A 15781-nucleotide genomic window follows, 5' to 3' on the forward strand; every position below is an offset into this window, starting at 1 on the left:
GAACAAATCAGGGTCACAGACAGAATAAACTTAGACTGCAAAGTGCTAATTGAAACAGACTTGTCAGGCTTCTTAGTACGCTTAAAGCATGCTGATATAACATGAGTTGAATCACCACAATAGAAGCACAACCCATTTTTTCGTCTAAAATTCTGCCGCTCGCTTCTGGACAGAATTCTATCACATTGCATATTTTCTGGCGTTTTCTCAGTAGACACCGCCAAATGGTGCACAGGTTTGCGCTCCCGCAGACGCCTATCGATCTGAATAGCCATCGTCATGGACTCATTCAGACTTGCAGGCACAGGGAACCCCACCATAACATCCTTAATGGTATCAGAGAGACCTTCTCTGAAAATCGCCGCTAGGGCGCACTCATTCCACTGAGTAAGCACAGACCATTTGCGGAATTTTTGGCAGTATATTTCAGCTTCATCTTGCCCCTGAGACAAGGACATCAAGGCCTTTTCCGCCTGAAGCTCTAAATGAGGTTCCTCATAAAGCAACCCCAAGGCCAGAAAAAAAAAAACGCATCCACATTGAGCAACGCAGGATCCCCTGGTGCCAATGCAAAAGCCCAGTCTTGAGGGTCGCCCCGGAGCAAGGAAATTACAATCCTGACCTGCTGTGCAGGGTCTCCGGCAGAGCGAGACTTCAGGGACAAAAACAATTTGCAATTATTTTTAAAATTTTGAAAGTGAGATCTATTCCCCGAGAAGAACTCAGGCAAAGGAATTCTAGGCTCAGACATAGGTGCATGAACAACAAAATCTTGCAAATTTTGTACCTTTGTGGCGAGATTATTCAAACCTGTAGCTACACTCTGAAGATCCATTTGAAACAGGTGAACACAGAGCCATTCAAGGATTAGAAGGAGAGAAAGAGAGGAAGGCTGCAGTATAGGCAGACTAGCAAGTGATTCAATTAAGAGCACACTCAGAACTAGAGGAAAAAAAAAAAAAAAATTGTAGCAGACTTCTTTTTTCTCTCCTTTCTCAGCCAGTAATTTAACCCTTTTTTAGGCCGGTCAAACTGTCATGATTCTCAATGGCGAGAGAACATAGCCCAGCATATATAAGAACTAGCTCTTGGAAGATGGAAACTATACTGACCATGAACTAAACCTGCCGCACAACTAGAAGTGGCCGGGTAGCATGCCTACGTTTTTTTATCCCTAGATGCCCAGCGCCAGCCGGAGAACTACCTAATCCTAGCAGAGGAAAAGACAGTCCTGGCTCACCTCTAGAGAAATTTTCCCAAAAGGCAGACAGAGGCCCCCACATATATTGGCGGTGATTTTAGATGAAATGACAAACGTAGTATGAAAATAGTTTTAGCAAAATCGAGGTCCGCTTACTAGATAGCAGGAAGACAGAAAGGGCACTTTCATGGTCAGCAGAAAACCCTATCAAAACACCATCCAGAAATTACTTTAAGACTCTAGCATTAACTCATAACACCAGAGTGGCAATTTCCGATCACAAGAGCTTTCCAGACACAGTAACGAAACAGCAGCTGTGAACAGGAACAAAATGCAAAAACACACAAGGACAAAAGTCCAACTTAGCTGGGAGTTGTCTAGTAGCAGGAACAAGCACAGAAGGCTTCTGATTACATTGTTGACCGGCATGAAACTGACAGAGGAGCAAGGTTATATAGCGACTCCCACATCCTGATAGGAGCAGGTGAACAGAGGGGATGATGCACACAAGTTCAATTCCACAAGTGGCCACCGGGGGAGCCCAGAATCCAATTTCACAACAGGTGAGGTAAGAAGAAGGCACATACATAGGGATGAAATCAGATTCAGCAAAAGAGGCCCACTAGTACTAGAAAGCAGAAAAATAGAGCAGGGGTCTATGCGATCAATAAAAAACCCTTACAAAATATCTATCCTGAGATTTCAAGAACCCACACACCAACTAACGGTGTGTGGGGAGAAACTCAACCCACTAGAGCAACCAGAAAGCGAGGGAATTACATTTTAGCAAGCTGGAACAGAAAACATGATAAACACTGCTGATCAAAAAATGAGCAAACAAAACTTAGCTTGTCCTGGATGGACTGGGAGCAAGGTAGTCAGAAAGAATCTGAGTAGCACTGATTACATCGACAGCCGGCAACAAGTGGAAGTAAAACAGAGCTATATAGGAACCTCCCAGAGGATAATGAACCAGCTGATAGCCAGAGACCAGCAGGATAACAGACAAAGCCACCAGGGGGAGCCCAAAGCAAAAGTCACACCATACCACCAGTGACCACAAGAGGGAGCCTGAACACAGAGTTCACAACAGGGAGCGTATTGGCGCCCCCGCTCCAACGATGACTGACCCTAGGGGCCCTATTAAACCCTACAACCACTGGTGAAACCCACTGCCCATGGGCTAAAGGACCACTATATCTAGACAAACAAATACTGTCCTAGGGAGAGCTAGCACCCAAAGAAATATAAAAACAATCTGAGCACAACAGGACCAGACCAGTGTATTAGATGGAAGATATCAGCAGATATTGGTCCCTATTTATGATGGCTGATTAATAAACACACACCCCTACCATAACAGGGGTTAAATAACACCCCAGTACCTCAGGCCCTTCAAATCCAGGATTACCTGCAATTATCAGACTGATACTCTAGTACATAAGTAACATGTGCATATATATCTGCATAGTCCGGATACCACATACCACATATATCATGGTCGATGGAACCGAAGAGAAAACCATGAAAGGCATCCAAAGCAGACTTAATATACATGTACACAGTATTGGTGTTTAGCAGCCACCATGCCCATGAAAACCATTGATACTCATCTGCATACTGCTAGACTTCCTACACAGTCTGTCCTTAAATGTTAGGGGCTCAACGCGTTTTGCCTGCCTAGGCTCATCAGGAGGCTCGATATATTGATGTCCTTGTGTCCCAAGAAAATGGCTCAATGCCCGCCAATATCCACCTACTTTTATGTCTCCCGCTTGTTGTGCCGTATCCGGGCTCCTCCCTGTTGTGAATTCCGTTCTCGAACTCCCTCCTGTGGTCATGAATGGTACTTCAGTGAGTTCTGTCCGTGGACTCCCTCTGGTGGCTGTGAGTGGAGTTGCTGGTTCTGAGATTCCTTCTCCAGCTGCCCTCGTTTAGGGCTAGGCTGGATTCTCTAACTCCACTCAGATCGTTACTCCATGCCAGCTGTCAATGTTCTAGTACTGGTTCAGATCTCTCCTGGATCTTTCTGAGGACCTGTCTACTCCAGCACAAGCTAAGTTCCTGCTGGTTCATTTGTTACATATGGTTTTTCTTGCTAAGTTCTAGTCCAGCTTGCTATTATGAAACTACCTGGCTAGCTGGAAGCTCTGGGGGTGCAGAGTGGCACCACCGCATCGTGAGTCGGTGCGGGGGTATTTTTTGCACACTCTGCGTGGTTTTTGTAGCTTTTTGTGTTGACCGCAAAGATCCCTTTTCTATCCTCAATCTGTTTAGTTAGACTGGCCTCTCTTTGCTAAAACCTATTTCATCCTGTGTTTGTGATTTCCTCTTATCTCACAGTCAATACTTGTGGGGGGCTGCTTTTACCTTTGGGGAAATTTCTCTGAGGCAAGTGAGGGGTAGTTAGCTCTTAGGCTGTGAAGAGGCGTCTAGGCAGAGTCAGGCACGCTCCACGGCTATTTCTAGTTGTGTTGATAGGAGTAGGGTTTGCGGTCAGCAGAGTTCCCATTTCCCCAGAGCTCGTCCCGATTTTGTGTTTAACTATCAGGTCATTCCGGGTGCACCTAACCACCAGGCCCATAACACCTCCCCTCCACTTCCTACCATGTGTTAGCGTCATAGCACACGCCAACCTCCCGAGCGCATGTGCGGACTGGAACGCAGAACAGCCCGTCCACTCAATACCTAGTCACCACGGGCGTGCGAGTCCGTAAGTGTGTGTATGTCGGGTTGCTTAGCAACCACATGAATACCAATTCTACACTGAAAACGGCGCCTGCTTACTTATATGACTGCACACTACGGGTAACTTTGGAGAGGCTAGAGCAGAATAACACAGAGTACACTGAGCCAAAAACTATACATCATATGTCACTTAGAGGGGTGGGAATATTTATATGGCACGCAGTACCTAACCTCTTATCCCGTCTACCCACAAATCGAGGACTATCCATCAGTAAACTCTGCTTAGTAAAAGTTCTATTTGACATTTATGTCACAATATTGTGTGAACCCTACTCTGTGTATCTGCTTATATGGTGCCAATCGGCAAATGCGGGGGAGAACATAAAGAAGGAAAAATCAATATCTAAGATAAATTATATAAATATATGTAATTTCTGAAAGCTAAGAAATTTACCAATCATTTAGCATAGACAGATTTTTACAAAGCATTGGGACGTCCTTAAATTTGACCCTGATCTGAAAGAGATGATTGGTGAACGCCCTAACATTACATTCAGGAAGGGCAGATCAATTAGGGATTTGCTAGTACACAGCCAATACCAGAGACCCAGCATGAGGGGCACATGGCTAGATAGGAGACCTTGCGGGTTCTTTAAATGCGGTGACTGTAGTCTCTGTAAATGGATGAAACCCGGCAAACGATTCCATAGCTCCGCCACAGGGAAAACCTTCTATCATAGAGAATTTTCAAACTGTAAGACTACGGGTGTAGTATATGTGGCCTCCTGCTCTTGTCCAAAAGATTATGTTGGCAAGACAAAGAGGGAGTTCAGGAGAAGAGTGGGGGAGCATATGGGAGATATTAGAAATAACCGGGATACCCCACTGGCTAGACATATGCGTTCCCACCATAGTGATGATATAACAGGAGTCAGGTTCACCGTTATGGAAGTTGTCAGGGTAAACCCCAGGGGGGGTAACATCGATAGATCAATCCTCCGTCGCGAATGTGAATGGATATTTAGAATGGAGTCCCGGGAGCCTCTTGGGCTTAATGAGCAGTTGTCATACGCATGTTTTCTATAACTATACGGTATACTGTGGGAGATCTCTCTTCCTTTCGTTTCGTTTGGACTGAAAAAGACGATTACAGAATCCCCCGCGACTGAACTATGCTAAATGGTTGGTAAATTTCTTAGCTTTCAGAAATTACATATATTTATATAATTTATCTTTAGATATTGATTTTTCCTTCTTTATGTTCTCCCCCGCATTTGCCGATTGGCACCATGTAAGCAGATACACAGAGTAGGGTTCACACAATATTGTGACATAAATGTCAAATAGAACTTTTACTAAGCAGAGTTTACTGATGGATAGTCCTCGATTTGTGGGTAGACGGGATAAGAGGTTAGGTACTGCGTGCCATATAAATATTCCCACCCCTCTAAGTGACATATGATGTATAGTTTTTGGCTCAGTGTACTCTGTGTTATTCTGCTCTAGCCTCTCCGAAGTTACCCGTAGTGTGCAGTCACATAAGTAAGCAGGCGCCGTTTTCAGTGTAGAATTGGTATTCATGTGGTTGCTAAGCAACCCGACATACACACACTTACGGCGAGCGCGTCAGGATTACCTAAACAGGAAGTAATCTCTGGTTGAACCGGAAGCGCTCGCACGCCCGTGATGACTAGGTATTGAGTGGACGGGCTGTTCTGCGTTCCAGCCCGCACATGCGCTCGGGAGGTTGGCGTGTGCTATGACGCTAACACATGGTAGGAAGTGGAGGGGAGGAGCCCGGATACGGCACAACAAGCGGGAGACATAAAAGTAGGTGGATATCGGCGGGCATTGAGCCATTTTCTGGGGACACATCAATATATCGAGCCTCCTGATGAGCCTAGGCAGGCGAAACGCGTTGAGGCGCTAACATTTAAGGACAGACTGTGTAGGAAGTCTAGCTGTATGCAGATGAGTATCAATGGCTTTCATGGGCATGGTGACTGCTAAACACCAATACTGTGTACATGTATATTAAGTCTGCTTTGGATGCCTTTCATGGTTTTCTCTTCGGTTCCATCGACCATGATATATGTGGTATGTGGTATCCGGACTATGCAGATATATATGCACATGTTACTTATGTACTAGAGTATCAGTCTGATAATTGCAGGTAACCCTGGATTTGAAGGGCCTGAGGTACTGGGGTGTTATTTAACCCCTGTTATGGTAGGGGTGTGTGTTTATTAATCAGCCATCATAAATAGGGACCAATATCTGCTGATATCTTCCATCTAATACACTGGTCTGGTCCTGTTGTGCTCAGATTGTTTTTATATTTCTTTGGGTGCTAGCTCTCCCTAGGACAGTATTTGCTTGTCTAGATATAGTGGTCCTTTAGCCCATGGGCAGTGGGTTTCACCAGTGGTTGTAGGGTTTAATAGGGCCCCTAGGGTCAGTCATCGTTGGAGCGGGGGCGCCAATACGCTCCCCCCTAGGGTGTCAACCTCCGCTGGCAGGCAGGTATCATTTAGGACCTTGTTCAGGGATTGCTAGTTATATCCCATAGATTTTAACTGGGTGTAACACGTTTTGGTTTTGTTTTGGTCACTTTGTGGTGGCATTTGTTTGCCTTTCCTTTTAATAATAAAGATTGTTTTGGGTTAAATTACATGATTTTTGTTGTTTGAAAACCCTGTAATCCATCATATACGTGATATCATGACATTCCATTGGGCCGACTTCTTAACTCGGTCTCCTGCAATCTAAAATGTTCCTGCCATTAGATCACCTGGGTAAACGTGCTCAGTACTGTTATAGGCCGTTGATATTTGGGCTAGGGGCAGGCGATGGCACTAGTGTACTTTTAAAAAAATGTACCCCCATTGGGGAATTGTTTGGCAGATCATGCACTGCATTACAAGTCTCAGAGGCCCACACCACTACATTGGCCCTAATTCTTAACTCTGTCTCCTGCAATGTCTCTTCCTTATCTCCGACGACATGACCCGGGTGAACATGATTTGTATTGTTATAGGCGCGTAAAGTTTGGGCATGGGTGGCTGTGATGGCAATAGTATATTTTAAAAAAGGTACCCCCATTGGTGAAACCACATCCTTGATGGCAAACACTTTCACATTTGTGTACCTTAACCCCTTAACGACCGCCGATACGCCTTTTAACGGCGGCCGCTAAGGGTACTTAATCCACAGCGCCGTTAATTAACGGCGCTGTGGAAAAAGTGAATAGCGCCCCCCAGAGTCGGATTTTCTCTGGGGTCTCGGTTGCCGAGGGTAGCCGAGACCCCAGAGAACATGATTCGGGGGGTTTTTACCGACCCCCGAGTTGCGATCGCCGGTAATTAACCGTTTACCGGCGGTCGCAACAAAAAAAAAACAAAACGCGATTTGCCGTTTAATTTCTCTGTCCTCCGATGTGATCGCACATCGGAGGACAGAGAAATGTGGTCCCCCATGGCCCCCCAATACTTACCTACCTCCCCCGGTGCTCCTCGTGTCTCCCCATGGGCGCCGCCATCTTTTTTCCGGGAAAAAATGGCGGGCGCACGCGCAGTGCGCCCGCCGCCCGGCACCCGGATGTTCTTTGGGGTCTCGGCTGCCGGGGGTAGCCGAGACCCCAAAGAACATGATCGGGGTCGGTTTGCACCGACCCCTGCTTTGCGATCGCCGGTAATTAACAGTTTACCGGCGACCGCAAAAAAAAAAAAAAAAAAAAAGCGATCAGTTATTTCTCTGTCCTCTGATGTGATCGCACATCAGAGGACAGAGAAATAGGGGGATTCGGGGACCCTAACATACTCACCCGGGGTCCCTGGGTCCTCTTCTGTCTTCTCCTGCCAGCCGGCTTTTTCATCATGGCGGGCGCATGCGCAGTGCGCCCGCCATCTGCTGCCATCTGCCGGCCGGCAGGAGAAGACAAGTTGGGGCTAAAATTAGGGTTAGGGTTAGAGTTAGGGTTAGAGTTAGGGTTAGAGTTAGGGTTAGGGTTAGGGTTAGGGTTGGGGCTAAATTTAGGGTTAGGGCTAGGGTTAGGGTTAGGCTACTTTCACACTAGCGTTTTTTGGCTTCCGTCGCAATGCGTCGTTGGAGAAAAAACGCATCCTGCAAAAGTGCTTGCAGGATGCGTTTTTTCTCCATTGGCTTGCATTAGCGACGCATTGCGACGGATTGCCACATGTCGCATCCGTCGTGCGACGGATGCGTCGTGCTTCGGCGGACCGTCGACACAAAAAAAACTACATGTAACTTTTTTGTGCGACGTGTCCGCCATTTCCGACCGCGCATGCGTGGCCGGAACTCCGCCCCCGCCTCCCCGCACCTCACAATGGGGCAGCGGATGCGTTGAAAAAACAGCATCCGCTGCACCCGTTGTGCGGCACTTACAACGCTAGCGTCGGTACGTCGGCCCGACACACTGCGATGGGCCGAGTACGACGCTAGTGTGAAAGTAGCCTTAGGCTTCTTTCACACTTGCGTCGGTACGGGGCGGTCGCAATGCGTCGGCCCGATGTACCGACGCACGTTGTGAAAATTGTGCACAACGTGGGCAGCGGATGCAGTTTTTCAACGCATCCGCTGCCCAGTCTATGTCCTGGGGAGGAGGGGGCAGAGTTACGGCCACGCATCCGCGGAATTGGCGGACGCGACGTACAAAAAAAAGGTTACATTGAACTTTTTTTGTGACGACGGGGGCTAAAGTTATGGTTAGGGTTGGGGCTAAAGTTAGGGTTGGGGCTAAAGTTAGGGTTAGAGTTGGGATTAGGGTTAGGGTTTGGATTAGGGTTGGGATTAGTGTTACGTTTGGGATTAGGGTTGGGATTAGGGTTAGGGTTGGGATTAGGGTTAGGGGTGTGTTGGATTTAGGGTTTTGATTAGGGTTATGGTTAGGGTTGAGATTAGGGCTGTTTTGGGGTTAGGGTTGTGATTATCGTTAGGGTTGTGATTAGGATTATGGATCGGGTTGAGATTAGGGTTAGGGCTGTGTTGGGGTTAGGGTTGGAGTTAGAATTGGGGGGTTTCCACTGTTTAGGTACATCAGGGGGTCTCCAAACACGACAGCCAATTTTGCGCTAAAAAAGTCAAATGGTACTCCCTCCCTTCTGAGCTCTGCCGTGCGCCCAAACAGTGGTTTACCCCCACATATGGGGCATCAGCGTACTCGGGATAAATTGGACAACAACTTTTGGGGTCCAATTTCTCCTGTTACCCTTGTGAAAATAAAAACTTGGGGGCTAAAAAAATCTTTTTTGTGGGAAAAAAAATATTTTTTATTTTCACTACTCTGAATGCCCAAGTGCTTCACAGAAGTTTATAATGCAAAGTTCTCACCACATATCTAGATAAGTTCCTTGGTGGGTCTATTTTCCAAAATGGGGTCACTTGTTGGGGGTTTCTACTCTTTAGGTACATTAGGGGTCTGCAAACGCAACATAACGCCCGCAGACAATTCTATCAAAGTCTGCATTCCAAAATGGCGCTCCTTCCCTTCCGAGCTCTGCCGTGCGCCCAAACAGTGGTTTACCCCCACATATGGGGTACCAGCATACTCAGGACAAATTGGACAACAACTTTTGGGGTCCAATTTCTCTTGTTACCATTGTGAAAATAAAAATTTGGGGGCTAAAAAAATCTTTTTTGTGGGAAAAAAAATATTTTTTATTTTCACTACTCTGCATTATAAACTTCTGTGAAGCACTTGGGCATTCAAAGTTCTCACCACATATCTAGATAAGTTCCTTGGGGGGTCTATTTTCCAAAATGGGGTCACTTGTTGGGGGTTTCTACTGTTTAGGTACATTAGGGGTCTGCAAAGGCAACATAACGCCCGCAGACAATTCTATCAAAGTCTGCATTCCAAAATGGCACTCCTTCCCTTCCGAGCTCTGCCGTGCGCCCAAACAGTGGTTTACCCCCACATATGGGGTACCAGCATACTCAGGACAAATTGGACAACAACTTTTGTGGTCCAATTTCTCTTGTTACCCTTGTGAAAATAAAAACTTGGGGGCTAAAAAATCTTTATTGTTAAAAAATATATATTTTTTATTTTCACAACTCTGCATTATAAACTTCTGTGATGCACTTGGGCATTCAAAGTTCTCACTACACATCTAGATAAGTTCCATGGGGGGTCTAGTTTCCAAAATGGGGTCACTTTTGGGGGGTTTCTGCTGTTTAGGCACATCAGGGGCTCTCCAAACGCGACATGGCGTCCGATCTCAATTCCAGTCAATTTTGCATTGAAAAGTCAAATGGCGCTCCTTTGCTTCCGAGCTCAGCCATGCGCCCAAACAGTGGTTTACCCCCACATATGGGGTGTCGGCGTACTCAAGACAAATTGTACAACAGCTTCTGGGGTCCATTTTCTCCTGTTACCCTTGGTAAAATAAAAATTTGGAGGGAAAAAGATCATTTTTGTAGAAAAAATGCGATTTTTTATTTTCACGGCTCTACGTTTATAAACTTCTGTGAAGCACCTGGGGGTTTAAAGTGCTCATCACACATCTAGATAAGTTCCTTAAGGGGTCTAGTTTCCAAAATGGTGTCATATGTGGGGGGTCTCTACTGTTTAGGCACATCAGCGGCTCTCCAAACGTGACATGGCGTCCGGTCTCAATTCCAGCCAATTCTACATTGAAAAAGTAAAACGACACTCCTTCTCTTCAAGCTCTGCGGTGCGCCCAAACAGTGGTTTACCCCCATATATGGGGTATCGACGTACTCAGGAGAAATTGCACAACAACTTTTGTGGTCTAATTTCTCCTGTTACCCTTGTGAAAATAAAAATTTGGGGGCAAAAAGATCATTTTTGTAGAAAAAATGAGATTTTTTATTTTCACGGCTCTACGTTATAAACTTCTGTGAAGCACTTGGGGGTTCAAAGTGCTCACCACACATCTAGATAAGTTCCTTAAGGGGTCTAGTTTCCAAAATGGTATCACTTGTGGGGGGTTTCCACTGTTTAGGCACATCAGGGACTCTCCAAACGCGACATGGCATCCGATCTCAATTCCAGCCAATTCTGCATTGAAAAAGTCAAACGGTGCTCCTTCACTTCCAAGCTCTGCGGTGCGCCCAAACAGTGGTTTACCTCCACAAATGGGGTATCGACGTACTCAGGAGAAATTGCACAACAACTTTTGTGGTCTAATTTCTCCTGTTACCCTTGTGAAAATAAGAATTTGTGGGCGAAAAAATCATTTTTGTGAAAACAAATGCGATTTTTTATTTTCACGGCTCTACGTTATAAACTTCTGTGAAGCACTTGGGGGTTCAAAGTGCTCACCACACATCTAGATAAGTTCCTTGGGGGGTCTAGTTTCCAATATGGTGTCACTTGTGGGGGGTTTCCACTGTTTAGGCACATTAGGGGCTCTCCAAACGCGACATGGCGTCCGATCTCAATTCCAGCCAATTCTGCATTGAAACAGTCAAACGGTGCTCCTTCACTTCCAAGCTCTGCGGTGCGCCCAAACAGTGGTTTACCTCCACATATGGGGTATCGGCGTACTCAGGAAAAATTGCACAACAAAATTTGTGGTTAAATTTCTGTTTTTACACTTGTGAAAATTAAAAAAAATGGTTCTGAAGTAAAATGTTTGCAAAAAAAAGTAAAATGTTCATTTTTTTCTTCCACATTGTTTTAGTTCCTGTGAAGTACGTAAAGGGTTAATAAACTTCTTGAATGTGGTTTTGAGCAGCTTGAGGGGTGCAGTTTTTAGAATGGTGTCACACTTGGTTATTTTCTATCATATAGACCCCTCAAAATCACTTCAAAGGTGATGTGGTCCCTAAAAAAAACATGGTGTTGTAAAAATGAGAAATTGCTGGTCAACTTTTAACCCTTATAACTCCCTAACAAAAAAAAAATTGTTTCCAAAATTGTGCTGATGTAAAGTAGACATGTGAGAAATGTTATTTATTAACTATTTTTTGTGACATATCTCTCTGATTTAAGGGCATAAAAATACAAAGTTTGAAAATTGCAAAATTTTAAAAATTTTCGCCATATTTCCATTTTTTTCATAAATAATCGCAAGTAATATCGAAGAAATGTTACCACTAACTTGAAGTACAACATGTCACGAAAAAACAATCTCAGAATCAGCGGGATCCGATAAAGCGTTCCAGAGTTATAACCTCATAAAGTGACACTGGTCAGAATTGTAAAAATTGGCTCGGTCATTAAGTACCAAATTGGCTCTGTCACTAAGGGGTTAAAGAGCTCACTGGAAAAGCTCCTTTTTGTGTTGCCTGGTTGCGCAAATTGGACACAATACACTTCATATAAATTTGATAATGCAATGATGTTAGTTTGGCTCAGTAGTTTATTACAAATATTTCTTTGTCCACTATATTAGTTTCTCTCCTTCTGAGCCATAACTTTGGCTGCCTCAAATGTACAAATGGCGAATATACAAATGGCGATTTGTAAACAAGATTTAAATACTGTGCACCGAATGCATTCAGACAATCACATAGCTGCATGTCTTGTAAAACATTTACAGATGTGACAGACAATGCTCATAGTGACACAATCTTTTTAAATGTTTGTTTTCTCACTTCAGAAACAGTTCAAAGCCTCTATATGTTTGCTGTTTGTCATTGTAAAACATTAAGGTTTACTGAAACTCTGCCTGTGGTGGTTTGATCTAAATCCTTGTGGCTTTTATTTTCTAGTGGTTTATGGCCACTCGTCTGATGACTCCATGATATCTCAGTTTAATACAACCTTGAAAGCTGGCCACTTGAAGGTCTGGGTGAAACTAGAGTTACTCCATAGTGTAAATCACTATATAAGACCAGAGAAACATGACTAAGACAGATGCCAAAACTGGGGTACCTGTACATGTACAGTGTGCTGATACCAGCATAATTGGGGACGCCCATGCAGTGTAGGTAATCTCAAAGGGGTTCTCTGTCCTGGTGTTGCTTCTCGGATATTCCAGACGGATGATATTTAAAAGCCTCTTGGTGATGATCTAAGTAGACTGTATGAAGTTAATCTTCATATATACGTAATCAGTATATTTATGTAATCCTTATATATAATCATTAACTTTTGTATGTTATTGGTAACATATACAAAAATGTACGCACTCACACTATTCAATCTTAATATTCCTTGAATTTTGTAGTTTGCAATGAAATTGCTTTGTATTGCTAGGATTAGACTTTTTTAAAGCCGTATCTGAACCTTAGTGTTAAAAACATGGCAAACACAATTGCCAAATTCTCCTGTAAATAATTCTGCAAAGAGGGAACCATCATACCATAAAAAATACGAATACGGAGTACAAAATGCATATTGTGAAGTGGATTTTCATGGGCCCATCCACTATGTGGGTTCAAAGGCTTATTGGGGTGCATATGAATTGGTAGCAGGGCAGGCCTTGAATTCAATGCAACACTTTTTCAGGAGTCCCCCCTGGACATCTTATGACAGGGGTATTGTGGTGCATCGTAATTCTTGGCAGCCCATCCACTCACAGCATAGGCTACAACAGCTTAGGAGACCCACTGTTTCATATTGGCCCTTTAAGAAGATTAATGCCGCCTGATGCACCAATAAAAATAGGCTTTGTGACTTTAAGAGTCCCTCCTTTGTAAATGAAACAAGATGGGTCTGTGTATGTGTCACACACCACATGGCCAGCTAGGGGTGTTACATGTTACAATGACATTTCCCAGTGACTGCATTTGTAGTGGTTGAAAGCAATGTTAAAGTTGAAGTTGAAAAACGCTTCAAAAATGCTGCGTCTGAACTAAGCCTAAGAGGGAGAGGAAATTTTCGGCCTGGGGTTAAATATTTGGCCTTAAAGACAAGTGATTAACCTACAAAGGATGGACCTTGACATATTTCCCAGCAAAACCAGTTTTGGTTTCGTTTTAATGTGTTTTTTGTGGCACCGGGAAAAATGGCATGAATCTCAGAAAAAAAATGATTAAAGCTGTGAACTAGGAGTCACGAATGCTTCCAGGGGCGATCCCCATGATGTCCTGTGTCATTTGAGCAGTGTTTCCTTCATTTTCAGATGTTTTTAGACCTTAAAAGGACCCCCGGGGGGATCGCGGTAAAAATACTCAGGTCTCCCATAGGGCTTGTTGTTCTGGCCGAGTACCCGAGTATTTCAATTTGCTCGACCCGAGCAACGAGCACCCGAGCATTTTAGTGCTCGCCCATCACTATTCAGAAATTAATATTTTGTGTAATAACCATAATTTTTAATCACAGCTTTCATGCGCCTTGGCATGCTTTCCAGCAATGTTTCACACTGCTGCTGGCGCAAAAATGTAAGCAGTTCTTTGATGGCTTGTGACTGAACCCCATTGGAAACAATCATCCTCTCGATTACATTCCATAGGTTTCCAATGGGGTTCAGGTCTGGAGAATGGGCTGCCCATGACAGGGTTTTGATGTGGTGGTTTCTTAATTTTGGCCAGAGCTGTATATATTACCCCAATTGCCACTGCACACATGCAATCAGGAAGAGCTGAGTCGATGCTCAAGAATTAGCGCTTCTAATAGATGCTCCATTTCTCGTGCGGCTGAGGGCTAGTCTTATTAGTGTTGGTAGGGGCCAATATCCATGGACCTTCACAGCTTTTTAATATCAGCCCTTAGCTGTCTGTTTTGCCGTAGCTGGTTATTAAAAATGGAGGGGCCCCAATTAATTTTTTGGATGAGTCCACCCATTTTTTAATAACCAGCAAAGAAAAAGCAGACAGCTGTTCACTGATTAATAGGCTGAAAAGGTAAATGTTTATTGGGCCCTTCCCAGCATCATGAGACCAGCTCGCAGTCAATGTGGTCTCGAACTTTCGCGTGGTAAAATGGGGGTAGTAAGCGGTAAAGATGAAAAATAGAACAAAAAGGGGATAAGCAGGACAATAGCCCTGAAAACAAATGTGGATAGTAAGATCACTTAAAATAAGAGAATAAAAAGTAATAATAATAATCTTGATAAAAGAGGCATAGGTCCAAATGTAGGAGGAGGTGTAGTAGGTGGATGAGGTTGAGGCGAATGTGGCGATGAAGGTGGAAGAGGCAGGGGATGAGGTATCCAACAGTTTTTTTTGGGGGGGTTTCTTAATTTTTATTTTTTATTTTTTTTTAGGGACAGCATTTAAAAGAACATAGTATAAAAAAAAAAAAAAAAGAACAATGTAGATACAGTAGTCGATGTCCTAGTGGAGGAGGAGGTGGTGTAGGTGGACTAGCAGTAGGTGGACATTGCAGTGTAGGTGGAAGAGGCAGGCCTGATGGTATCCAACATTATTTTTGTGGATTTTATTTCTCTTCCTTTTTGGTAAGGCCCCAAAATAAAACAAATGGCAAATAAAATCTAACAATGTCTGGGTGCAGATGGTACATTTGTCTGGTCAGCTAAAGGTACAGAAAAGTCCTGTGGACTCCACTCCTAGTTTCTTTTAATGAATGCGAGAGTGTCCACGTTGGCTTTGTACAGGTGGATGCGCCCATGTGTGATATCCCCTGCTGTGATAAACACATGTTCCAACATTACACTTGCCACAGGGCATGCCGGCACTTCCACGTCAAAAAGTACAAGCCTAGGCCATGCGTCCAGTTTGGAAGCCAAAAAGTTAAATGGGCAGACCCATCACTTTGTACATGCAGACGTGTGGCATGGACATGTACTCTTCCACCATGTTGTTATAACGCTGGCACCTGGTTGTATAGACCGTATCAGATGGTGGTGCAGGATGCTGTGGCATGCTGATGATTTTTTTTTCACATTTTAGCCATGCTAACCCTCCCTTCCGAGGTGGTGCCCCAGCTGCGTTGGCGACTTCCTCCTCCTCTGCCTTGTGTTTCTTCTGTCAGGTGGAAATGCCGTCAGTAGTGCCCCT

At 44.4% G+C, this 15781-nt stretch overlaps 2 protein-coding genes across 5 annotated transcripts in view; both read left to right on the plus strand.

Annotated features, from left to right (window-relative positions):
- Positions 1-15781, plus strand: part of LOC143766910 (uncharacterized) — an 817195-nt gene that overhangs the window by 216393 nt on the left and 585021 nt on the right. The window lies entirely within an intron of this gene.
- The window catches only part of LOC143766913 (uncharacterized), an 84628-nt gene continuing 74455 nt past the window's right edge, over positions 5609-15781 (plus strand). Inside the window, exon 1 of one of the 4 annotated variants that reach the window (XM_077254913.1) lies at positions 5609-5719. The gene's annotated coding sequence lies outside the window, so the exon portion shown is untranslated. Of the gene's footprint in view, positions 5720-5742; positions 5987-15781 lie in introns of those variants that run through there. The other 3 variants (XM_077254914.1, XM_077254911.1, XM_077254915.1) reach the window with 3 other exon arrangements.

The sequence above is a fragment of the Ranitomeya variabilis genome, chromosome 4 (assembly GCF_051348905.1).
Source record: "Ranitomeya variabilis isolate aRanVar5 chromosome 4, aRanVar5.hap1, whole genome shotgun sequence".
Taxonomy (NCBI): domain Eukaryota; kingdom Metazoa; phylum Chordata; class Amphibia; order Anura; family Dendrobatidae; genus Ranitomeya; species Ranitomeya variabilis.